Below are 11,428 nucleotides of genomic sequence, written 5' to 3'. Positions count from 1 at the left end.
ACCAGTGCTACGCCAGTGCTACACGTGAGTTAGCCCGTCGAGTCTTCACATCAGCCCTGGGGGTAAATCTATCCCGGTCCTTTTTATATTCTCGAGAAAGCCAAGCATCAGTGACGCTGCTCGTCCAGAGACCCAGGTCTCTGTGACTTGGAAATCAGCGTGTGGTTCTAACACCACCTGGATTTCCGTGTGAACTACTTTGGTGGTGGGTCCTGGATGCCGGGGCCAGTCGTTCCCCAGCGCGTCTAAGGGAGATGGACTCACCAGCCGCAGAGTGTAAGGAGACGGGGAAAGAAACCCACCTGGGCACAGAGGGCAAATGGATCCCAAACTCCGGGTAAGGCAGAGGCAGGAACGGTTCGGGGGGGATGGTAAATGTGGTGGTGCGGTGACCACTGCATGGTTGCTGCCCCGGGAGGGGGCACCAATGTCCTGGGTGACAGGTAGTCTCTAACCACACTGTACCCCGGTTTCCAGAGCCACTGGGCCGGTGCTAAAGCCCCAAAGTCCACATTCTGCTCTGCACCAACTTTGGTGACGCAGGCGTGGGACCGGGCAGCTGCCCCTCTCACCACCCACGGGGCCAGCAGGGGAGCCCGCAGGGCTGGAGGGGAGGCACTCGCTCTGCTTCCAGGGCGCACATGTCTGACCCGACGGCCCTTTCTCTGACAAGTGACAAGAACACGACATCTCCGGTGGACCCCACGGGTAGCTCCTGTCGCTCCCACAGCCACCCTGTCGTGGTCTGTTCAGCTGCCCCCAGGACCAGGGAGTGATGGGCGAACCCGGGAGGGAGGCTGACAGTGAGGGGGCCACTTGCCAGCCCTGTGGTGGATCTCTGGTCCCATCCGGTCCCATCCGCAGCTGGTGAGCTCTGGACGGGACCACAGCGCTCTGCCTCTCGAGGAGAGCCTGTCTCCTGTCCTGTCCTGGAATCTCCTCCTCTTCTTTGAGTTCCTGTACACAGTGACCACTGCAGGGGCCCCCAAGTCTGTTTGCTTGTCAATAGGGGAATTCACACCGATGAATCAGGTCCCTGGGATGTTCAGAGAGGGAAGATCAGGAGGTCTAGTATGTCCAAAGGCAGGTGTGAGCTCAAAGAGACTCTGCTAATGAATGATTGAGGTCTGCGCTCGGTTGGTTGAAACAAGCCACACTGTTCATCGGTCAGAAGAGTCTGCGTTTAGGTGCATGAGGTGCTGTCGCACTGGGTCACTCCCGGTTCTTAGTCACTGACCAGTTCTGGTTGGTTAGAAATAGCTGGATTGCAATCAGCCTTCAGGTTGGGTGTGCTCCAGGCCAGGGCTGCTCTAGATGAAAACATTTCCCTTTACATCCCTCAAGCATCTGCAGAACTCAGCAGCCTTTCCTTAGACAGGTCACCTCTGAGCCCAGCATCTCCTAGAGTTACTCCAAGAAACCTCCTCTCTGGATCTTAAAGGACCCCTCCCTTCTCTCCCTTAGGAGGGGGGTTATGTTGCTCCTTAACCTAAGGAGAGGGAGAGGATGTACATCTGCCCCCAGGATGATTGGGGGGGAACGCAACGCTCTGTACTCACTGAGGAGGGGTAGGATGGTGGTTCTGATGAGGCCACGGGGGTGGGGCAGGTGGGCTGCGGACCTAAACTGTACCCAGGAGTCAGAATGGCACATATGCTGTGAGTGCGATTCTGAAAAGAAGTACACGGGCCATCAGGACTGGAGAAGTATGAGGGGAAGACAGGTCACCAGCAGATTTGATTGGAAGAGTGGTATTTTAAGCAGTTTTTTGTCTCATTACTGTTTTGTAATTTGTTTGATTGTGACAGGAAAATATTTTTCTACTTACGTTTGTGAATTTTCAGGGTTTGGTTGGGGTAATGGTACGAGAACTTTGTCAGTGGAGAGCGCGCCCTCTCAGACCTGCCCGAGCAGGACGGTGGTGCACCCCACTGAAAGGGGACCTAATTCCCATCAAGACCTGTGGTTGTCCAAGCTTTGGGACTTACAGTAATAAAGACCTTAGGTGGGTTTTGTCTGTAAGTTGTGTTTAGTGCCTGTGATCTATCAGAGGAAATAAAAGCTGGGGAGTTAGGTATTTCTCCTAAGCCTTCATAATACTATGATTTTACAAATTATTATTTTTCAGTATTTTTGGATACTTCTATATTTTGGGAGCAAAGTATTCATCGAAAAAGCATATATATATATATATATATATATATATATATATATAAATTCCCTATATATATGTAAATTTATGTACATATGTAATAATATATATATATTTATTAGAAACACCCATTTCCATAGTAGTTCTCAGTCTAAACATTGGACAGAATCAGCATAGTCTCCTACACCAGAGGTTGGAAAACTATGGCCCTTGGACCGAATCTGCCATGCTGTCTGTTTTTGTAAATAATGTTTTATTGAAACACAGCCACTCCCATTTGTTTTTGTATTATCCATGGCTTCTTTCTCTTTACAGTGGCAGAGTTCTGTGGTGACAGATACCACATGACTGGCAAAATTGAAGATATTTATTATCTGTCCCTTTAGAGAAAATGTTTGCAGACCCATGTGCTAAACCACTGACATCATGATCTAATCCTACATGGTACAACCGGTGAGTCATTGAATAGAAGTGTCATCAGGGTCCACTGATGCAGAAGGGCTGGGACTTATGTTTGTGGAAACATTCTTTAAAAGAGCTGCAGTGGGAGGGCTGTGCCCACTGACAGTCCAGTTCACCAGAGTTCTAATTCCCTGCAAGTTCCAGCAAAAGAAATTCTTACTAAGACAAAGCGTATTTTCCCCCCATTATATTCCATTATACCTCCACTCTCATCCTTTCTTTTCACTTAACAAACTAAATTTAAAAACCAACAATAACCATTTTGATGACTTTCAAACCAAGGCTTCAAGAGAGAAAAACGGTGCTGGCCAAAATGGGAGAGGGGCAGTTATAATGATAAACCCTGACATTTCCTTTCTCCCCACTCTTCCCTCTCTCCCTCCCTTCCTCCCTTCCTCCCTCCCTTCCTTCCTTCCTCCCTCCCTCCCTCCCCCTTTCTTTCTTTCTTTCTTTCTTTCTTTCTTTCTTTCTTTCTTTCTTTCTTTCTTTCTTTCTTTCTTTCTTTCTTTCTTTCTTTCTTTCTTTCTTTTTCTTTCTTTCTTTCTTTCTTCCTTCCTTCCTTCCTTCCTTCCTTCCTTCCTTCCTTCCTTCCTTCCTTCCTTTCTTTCTTCCTTCCTTCCTTTCTTTCTCTCTCTCTTTCTTCTTCCTTTCTTTTTTAAATTCTCACTTATGACATATCAAATATACACAAATATATAATGAATCCCAATATTCTCATTTCCTAGCTTCAGTATTTCTCAGCATTTTACAGATCCTTTTTCAGGTCCGTACTTTTCATTTCTTTATTTCTTTATTTCATTTCTTTTTGCTGGAGTGTTTTAAAGCAAATCCAAGATATCATGTCATTTCACCTATCAATCCTTCAGTCAGCATCTTTAACTGATGAGGCCCTTTCTCTTCCAACATAACTGCCACATTGCTGCCACCCCTAATCAAATCAATAAGAAGCCTTTGATATTACCCAGGCCATATTCAGATTTACCTGACCAGCTCAGAAATGTTTTCTTGCAATTGGTCTGTTCAATACAGAATCCAAACAAGGCCCACCCATTGGTTGCTTTACCTCTTTCCTCTCTTTTTCTGTAATAGTAATTCTTATTTTTCCTCATGCCTTTGAGTTTGTTGGAGAAACTAGGTCGTTTTTCCTATATAACATCTCATGCTCTGGGTTTGACTGATTGCTTCCTTGAGCGGTTGTTTTACTTGTTTCTCTAACTTTTGTAGTTCCTGTGAATTGTCAGTTACGTGTGGCAAGTCGATTAGTTTCAAGTTCAGCTGCTTGAGAAATAAAATATTGCCTGCAGTCATCAGAGACTGCAGCCACCCCTGACGGTGAGCCCTGAGAAAACTCAGGATGAGAAAACATAGGGTACTGGCCCCAGACAGCTGAGGTGCATAGCAAAGGAACGATTTCAGGGAGCCCAGACTCTTGCATCTTCCCATACATAGAAAAGCACTAAATTCCTTAACTTGAGGTGTCTAGTTTCCTTTTATTATCAGTAGCTTTTTGTTCTGATTACCTGGTCCTATAAAAACTCCTATATATCCTGGCATATATCCTGGGTTCCCCATTTCCTCTTTGCAACAGCTTTCTCAGCGTTTATCTGAGAGGCTGGCTCCCGGGCTTGAAGTCCTAAGAATGTCTGCCGAATAAAACGTAACACTCAACTTTTAGGTTGTGCATTTTTTTTCATGCTTTTGGCCGGAATATTTCATAGGTGGTGGTGTGTGCCTCCTTTACATCACAACAGGAGGCCCATGAACCTCTGGTCCTGCCACTTTCAGTGAGGACCAGGTGAGTCATTGAGTTTAGTTGGTGTTAGCCTTAACCCTCTATTATCAAATTCCCCACCAAGCTTTCCAACAAATGGTTTTAAAGCCATCCATTGACATTTGTTTTAGATCTATGATTTCATTCAGGGGTGCAAAACAGTGATTTTCCAATTCTACCATCCTGTCGACTTAAAAAAAATATGCACAACCTAAAAGTTGATAGCTGTGTTTTATTTGGCAGAAATTTTTAGGACTTCAAGCCCGGGAAGGAACATCTCAAGTAACCCTGAGAGAACTGCTCAGAGGAGGCGAGGGCGGAGAGCCAGGTTATATAGGAGTTTTGCAACGAAAGGCAGGTAGTCTGAATGTCAAAGAATTATTGTTAATTAAGGAAAACCAGATATCTCAAGTTAAGGAATTTAGCGCTTTTCTATGTATGGGAAGATACAAGAGTCTGGGCTCGCTGAAATCATTCCTTTGATATGCACCTCAGCTATCTGGGGCCAGTATCCTGTGTTTTTACATCCTGAGTTTCCTCAGGGCTCATGGTAGGGGGTGGCAGCAGTCTGATGGCTGCTAGACGGCAGGCATTCTTTCCTTCCTGAGTTTCCTCCAGGCTCACGTTGGAAGGCTGCAATATCTGATGACTGTGACATCCTTTGTTTACTGATACGGCAGGCAATATTCCATTGCTCAATCCCTTCTTCATTTATTAGCTGCAAATTTTCTATAAATAAGATATTTCCTTCATATAATGCTTGCTTATCCTAAAATACAGTTTGTACTGGAAGGGCAGAGTAAATGCTTGATCTTTTCTCCTATGTGCCAATTTCCAGAGTGATAAGTTGGCACCTTAACAAACTCCAGTTATAAATACTACTGTTTCTTAAGTATCATTCTGACCTCATGTATTTGATGTGTTTAAAATATAATTGAATATTATGCTTTTATATATTTAATGTGCTTATGTATTTTAAATACTTAATCAATTGTAGTCACGATTCTCTGCTGTGATGAAAAATGTTCCATCCTTGCCCAGCGAGTCCCCGTGAATTTGGAGCCAGTGTTCTACGGACGTGACCCATCAGCCTGTGGTAGCTTCCCTACTTTCTAGCACAACGACATACCCCTGGCTCATCTTGTACCTCTTACGCTCCAGACCTGGACTCTTCTGTGTCTGTAAGACATCCCGGTTCTTTCTCGTGGGAAAGAGTAGTGACCCGTGGCCTGTGTGCTGCGGTGCTCATTGTTACTGCACTTTTAGGTGCAGGGGCTGAGAAACACACACTTGTGTTAAGAGGGAAAAAAGCCAGGGTTTTATAGTGATAATCCCAATTCAAATTTGAGGCTACGGGATTTTAGTATAACCTTTTAACTTGACATGAATCTTCTCTTACATCGAAAATCTTGGTTCTGATGATTTTTTTCATCCCCCCCAACTTTCATTTTGAAAAGCGTCAGACCGACACATACAGGCAAGCATAGTAGAGGGCGTACCTGTACACCCTCCCTCTGGATCCACCAGTTGTAATCGCTTTGCAACTTTTATTGGCTTTGAGCTATTGCAGAGGAAGTTGCCAGCGTCGTGACATTTCAGCCCTAAATACTTCAGCACATACCTCCTAGGAGCAGGCGATTCTTCCACAGAACGCCAATGCGGGAAACCAACACTGATGCAGTTCTTGTAGAAGTTGCTCTGAGGAGGGGCACGGGTTCACACGGCTTTGGTTTTTCCGTTGGACAACAATAATGTCTTACATCTTCAAAATATACATTCGACACTCTGCATACATTTTACAAAACTTGAACGTGTATTTTACGAAAACTAAATTCTTGAAAAGTATTTATAACAGGAAGCAGCTACCTTTCACCGTTTTTCACGTTCAGCTCTGCTCCTTTTCTGAATGACATGCTCGCACCTCTTGTTTTCACTTATTAACTTTAAACACCGTCTGTTATCCCATAAACCACGAGGATTTAGTTGATACTACCCAACCCCCTCCCCTTCTTATGTCCAAATAAGAGGGCATGTTATTATTTCTAGTTATTTTATTGGTTTAGTTTAGGCCTTTATATAACATACTCATTGTCATAGTCTGGGTTGCTATAGCAAGATACTGTAGGCTGGGTGACTTAGACAAGAAACATTTATTTCTCACAGTTCCGGAGGCTGGAAGTTGGAGATCAGGGTGCCAGCATGGTTAGGTTCTGGCGAGAGCTGCTTCCTGGCTTGTAGGCAGCTGCCTTCTTGCTGTTCCCTTCGATGGCAGAGAGAAAGAGACCATCTCTCCTGCCCCTTCTTATGAGAATTCCATTCATGAGGCTCTACCTTGTGATCTAATCACTTCTTAAAGGCCTCACCTCCAAGTTCTATCACCTTGGAGATTAGGCTTCCACATGTAAATTTGGGGAGGACATAGCACTTCTACATCTATTTCTCATGCAACAACTTTAGACGATGTCCCTGATTACCCACCATGTACAACAAGACGCCTCTCCCTCTGTCTCTCCTTCCCCATCTACCTTCCAACTGCTCTCAGTTATCCATTGATGCGGCCACATCAGTAACAATTGTATTCTAATCTGTAACCTTAAAGAAATCTTCGGTGCATCGTCCATAGTTGATTCTAAGGGTTGAAAAGTAAGAAATAATTTTATATTTGGACCACAGTTATGTCACAGAGATGTTTTCCAGAGGCTATTAAACATTGTGTGTGTGTGTGTGTGTATTACATTATTATCTTGTGAAATTTACTCAGCTGTTTAGCCTACAGTCCAATACATGGGGTCCCTTCCACCCACAGAAATCCATCCTACAGCTCAAATCTCCTTTTTCAGGTTGTTCTGCTTGGTCCTTAGGTCCGTGGCGTTATCAACTGGGGATTTCACTTTTCATCAGTCTTGGGTTAGAGGCTGTGTATGGACCCATGTCTAATAGTTAGGGCCACTTTGGCTACAATAACAAATAAACTTTCTAAGTTTAGTGACTTAACGCCCTAGAAGTTCTTTTCTAGCTCATGTGAGAACATACCCTGGATATTCCTGCTCGGGAGGTGACTTTCTCCACGTCACCATTTAGGACTTACTTTGTCCTTCTGGTGGCTCCACCAGCTCCTGTGGTCTCTGGGAACTTGGGGAACTTAGGGGACCTTCATCTAAATGTCAAATTTTCTTTTTTTTGATTAACCATTTTGGATGGAAATGTTTCTTAAAGGCATCACAACCTTTCTCTGCTTTATTAAATATTGCACTGAACGAAAAAATTTTATTTTGTCAACAATCCATGAGTGGCTGTCTTCTTTGCATTCTCTGAGGTTTCCCCGGGACATTTTATTAGCACTGTGTGACTACAATATCTCCTTTCATCCATTTGATGATACTAATAACAATTTTTACAAGTTCTCTTTTGTTCCCAGGACTAACAGTACTTTCTCAGAGGCAATTTGTATTTGTTTAATGTGGCTTTCTCCATCATGCCTTTGGTTGGCCTCACATGTCTTCTTTTTCTTGGTTGTGTGTTCCCAGTTAAGGATAAAGATCTGAGCTGTGTTCTAGGTAGGAAGAGTGCGTTTCCCAAGCTATTCTGTTGGAAGACCTGTTTCCTCATAAGCTTTTTCTTTGACAGGCAAAACCACGTGGGAACCTTGACATGGGTAGGTCATGCTGATAAGAGATCTTTGTTTTCAGGTACAAATATGGGATGTCTGCCCAGCAGAATGACTGCCTCTAAGGTGCCATTAAAGATGCCTTGATGGTTGATTTTCTGTGCCAACTGGGCTGGAACACGGTGCCCAGATATTTGGTTGAACATTAATGGGGGTGTTTCCGTGAAGGTGATTTCAGGGTAAGATTAACATTTGTTTTGTGTTCTTTTATGAGATGGTCAGTCAGGTGAGGCCACAAGAGGAGCCAGAGGAGAGGCTCAGGAAGATAAAGTTTATTGTCCTCACAGGTCCTAGAGATGGGAGGCAGGGCACACTTCACAGGGCCACATGGGGAAACAACAGTGTGGGCAGGAGACAGAATCCAGAACCTTTATTAGGGTTTCCATGGGAAAACAAGGCAGGATAGGGAATTAGCTGAGGATAGGCTAGCATGAATACTTCGGTGAGCTTTAAGTCACAGGCAGCTAGCTTTCTCTAGTTGCCCTGGCATGATGCAGGCAGAGGAATGTCATCTCCTGTAAAGTGGGAGCCACAGAGAGGAGGCCTGGCTCTGGACTGGGTAGCTGGCATAGCAAACGCATGCTCCCAGCTGGACCCTTTGCTCTAAGCATTCACTAGCACCAAGAAGAGAAGTTTCTTCCCAGCCAGAAGGGTGTTTTTTCGTTTTGGGTTTTTCATTTGTTTGTTTGTTTTTTGCTTTTTAAGAAAGATACCAAACCATCACAATATACAGAAAATAAAATATATACACCACAACGTTGAAATCAGGGGACTCTTGAGTACAGCAGACTGCCCTCCATAATGTGGGTGGGCCTCGTCTGATTAGTGGAAGGACTTAATAGAAAAAAGACGGACCTCCCCCAAGAAGAAAGGAGTTCTGCCAGCAGACTGCCTTTGGACTCAAGCTGCAACTCTTTTCTGTATCTCTAGCCTGTCGGCCTCCCCATTAGATTCTGGACTCACTAAGTCTCCACAATCCTATCAGTCAATTCCTTAAACTAAATCTCCCTCTGTATATATACACACATCCTGTTGGCTCTGTTTCTGCAGAGAACCCTGACTAACACAGATGCCTTTACTCTGAAGACTAACATGTATATGAGTAGCTCCAGTTCTCCCCTTGTTCATCCTTCGTTATTGGAGAAAGTTCCCCCTTTTGGGGAAACTTGTGACGAAACCTTGAATGGCTGAGACTTGCTAGTGCCCATGAAAACAAGAACTCTTGGAATGCCATGGCAGGTCTCTCTACGTGATGGGGTGACATGCCTTATAGGCCCACGAGCCAGGGAAGCCAGGGTGCCACATAGTTCCCAATGTGAGGCCATACGAATTCACTGTCAAACGCTGAAGCAAAGCGAGGGTGCACTTTGCCTTGTGCATGACGCCGCCTTCCTGTGAAGCACCTCAGTGACTGAGGTGGGGGTTGGCAGGATGACTGCAGCTCCCATGCCTGTCTGTGCAGGTAGATAGTGTGCCTTAGTGGTGATTGTGCGTTGCATCCTTTCCCAGAGATCTAGGCTGCAATGTCCAGCTTTGCTGACACAACTGCAGTGGTGGTAGAGGTCCTCACTAATCAATTTATGTTGGCATTCAAGTAACTTGACCAAAGTACCTAGCGTATCGCTCATGATAGGAAAGAGCAGACTCACTCACTGATGTAAAGTAGGCTTCCATCCACCCTAGCACCCCAAAAGGCAACAGTAATGAAGAGGGGAGGGCGCCCTTAAAACAGCATCCAGCATCCAACGCCGATCTCCTCCAGTGGACACTTTTCCCACTCAGAGTTGTCAGCGTGTTTAATGACTATGAAGGTACGTGATTCAGCAATTCCTTAATGACAGCCGCGGTAATAAAGGGTTGATCCGGGTCTGTATGTACGGCTTACTCAAATCCACACTTTCTCTTCATCTAGACAGATGCTATAATAGGAACCATGAAACTGGGCCTTTCAGTCATTCGGGGGTGAAGTGCCTTGTAGACAACCCCACGTACCGCCCCCCTTAACTTCAAAGCCATCTTCCCTCCAGGCTGGTTCAGGCAATATCTTTTGCGTTCCAGTTTCACCAAAGGAGGGTGACACTGGGCACACAGGTGTAGGTGAATGCAAAAGCTCCCAGGAGGTTTGGGTGGAGGAGAGAAGGTGGAGAGGAGATGGGACATCTCCTTTAAAACTTGCTACCCCTTGAGGAATGTAAGTCCCGGGGCCAAATGCTGTTGGGCTGGGAAGGGCTGCAAGAACCCTGCTAGTCTTTCTGGTCTGAGCCTGTAGTCTCTGGTGACAGGGCTATAGATGTGATGCCACCACCTTCCCGAGATGGTCAGTGCCCTCTTTGTGGCTGGGGATGAGTGGAATATTGCCGGCCGTATCAGTAAACGAAGGATGTCACAGTCATCAGCGATTGCAGCCACAGCCGATGGTGAGCCAGTGAGCTCTGAAGGAACTCAGGAAGGAAAGAATGCCTGCCATCTAGCTGCCATCAGACTGCAGCCATTCCCTGCCATGAGCCCTGAGGAAACTCAGGATGGGAACACACAGGATACTGGCCCCAGATAGCTGAAGGAGTGATTTCAGCGAGCCCAGACTCTTGCATCTTCCCATACATAGAAAAGCGCCAAGTTAAATTCCTTAACTTGGGATATCTGGTTTTCTTTAATGAACAATAATCTTTTGACGTTCCTGACTACCTCTCCTTTGTTGCAAAACTTCTGTATAAGCTGGCTCCCCCCTCGCTTCCTGGGAGAAGTTCTGTCAGGGTTACTTCAGATACTGCCTCCCGGGCTTGAAGTTGTAAACTTTCCCGCCAAATAAAACATAACTCAACTTTTAGGTTGTGAATATTTTTTTTAAGTCAACAGATTATTTCTTAGCTTTTCAGGAGAAGGGGGAGGCCTGGACGCACTGTAATGAACACTTGCCGTGTTCATGTTACAGAGAACGCCCGAGTAGCGGTAAATGTCCACAGCATAATGGCATCTCCTCTGCCTTTCCCTCACAAAAGAGGGGTGTGGCGTCTAAATCCATCACTGGGGGATGGGGGCAAAATTTGTTTTCTTTTGGGCTGGGCCGCATGGCTTGCAGGATCAGAGTTCCTTGACCAGGGATTGAACCTGGGCCCGGGGCAGTGAAAGCCAGGAGTCCTAACCACTGGGCCACCAGGGAATTCCCCCAAAGTTTTTATAATGTTTGATTTTTATTTGTGCTTGTAATTTATCGAAGTGGAATGTGGAATTGCTGTTGCCTGATGAAGGAGAGGACAGAAGCACATGTATCGTCAGGAGTTGTGAAATTTATTGGAAAAAAGGGAAGGCAACCCCCTCTTCCCCATCAGTGGGTGTCTACAGGACTAATGGTGCAGACATGATGAAAGGCAGGGGC

The sequence above is a fragment of the Balaenoptera physalus genome, assembly GCF_965194825.1.
Source record: "Balaenoptera physalus genome assembly, chromosome: 21".
Lineage (NCBI taxonomy): Eukaryota > Metazoa > Chordata > Mammalia > Artiodactyla > Balaenopteridae > Balaenoptera > Balaenoptera physalus.
The sequence above is the reverse complement of the archived record's forward strand: the minus strand, read 5'-3'. Positions refer to the sequence as shown.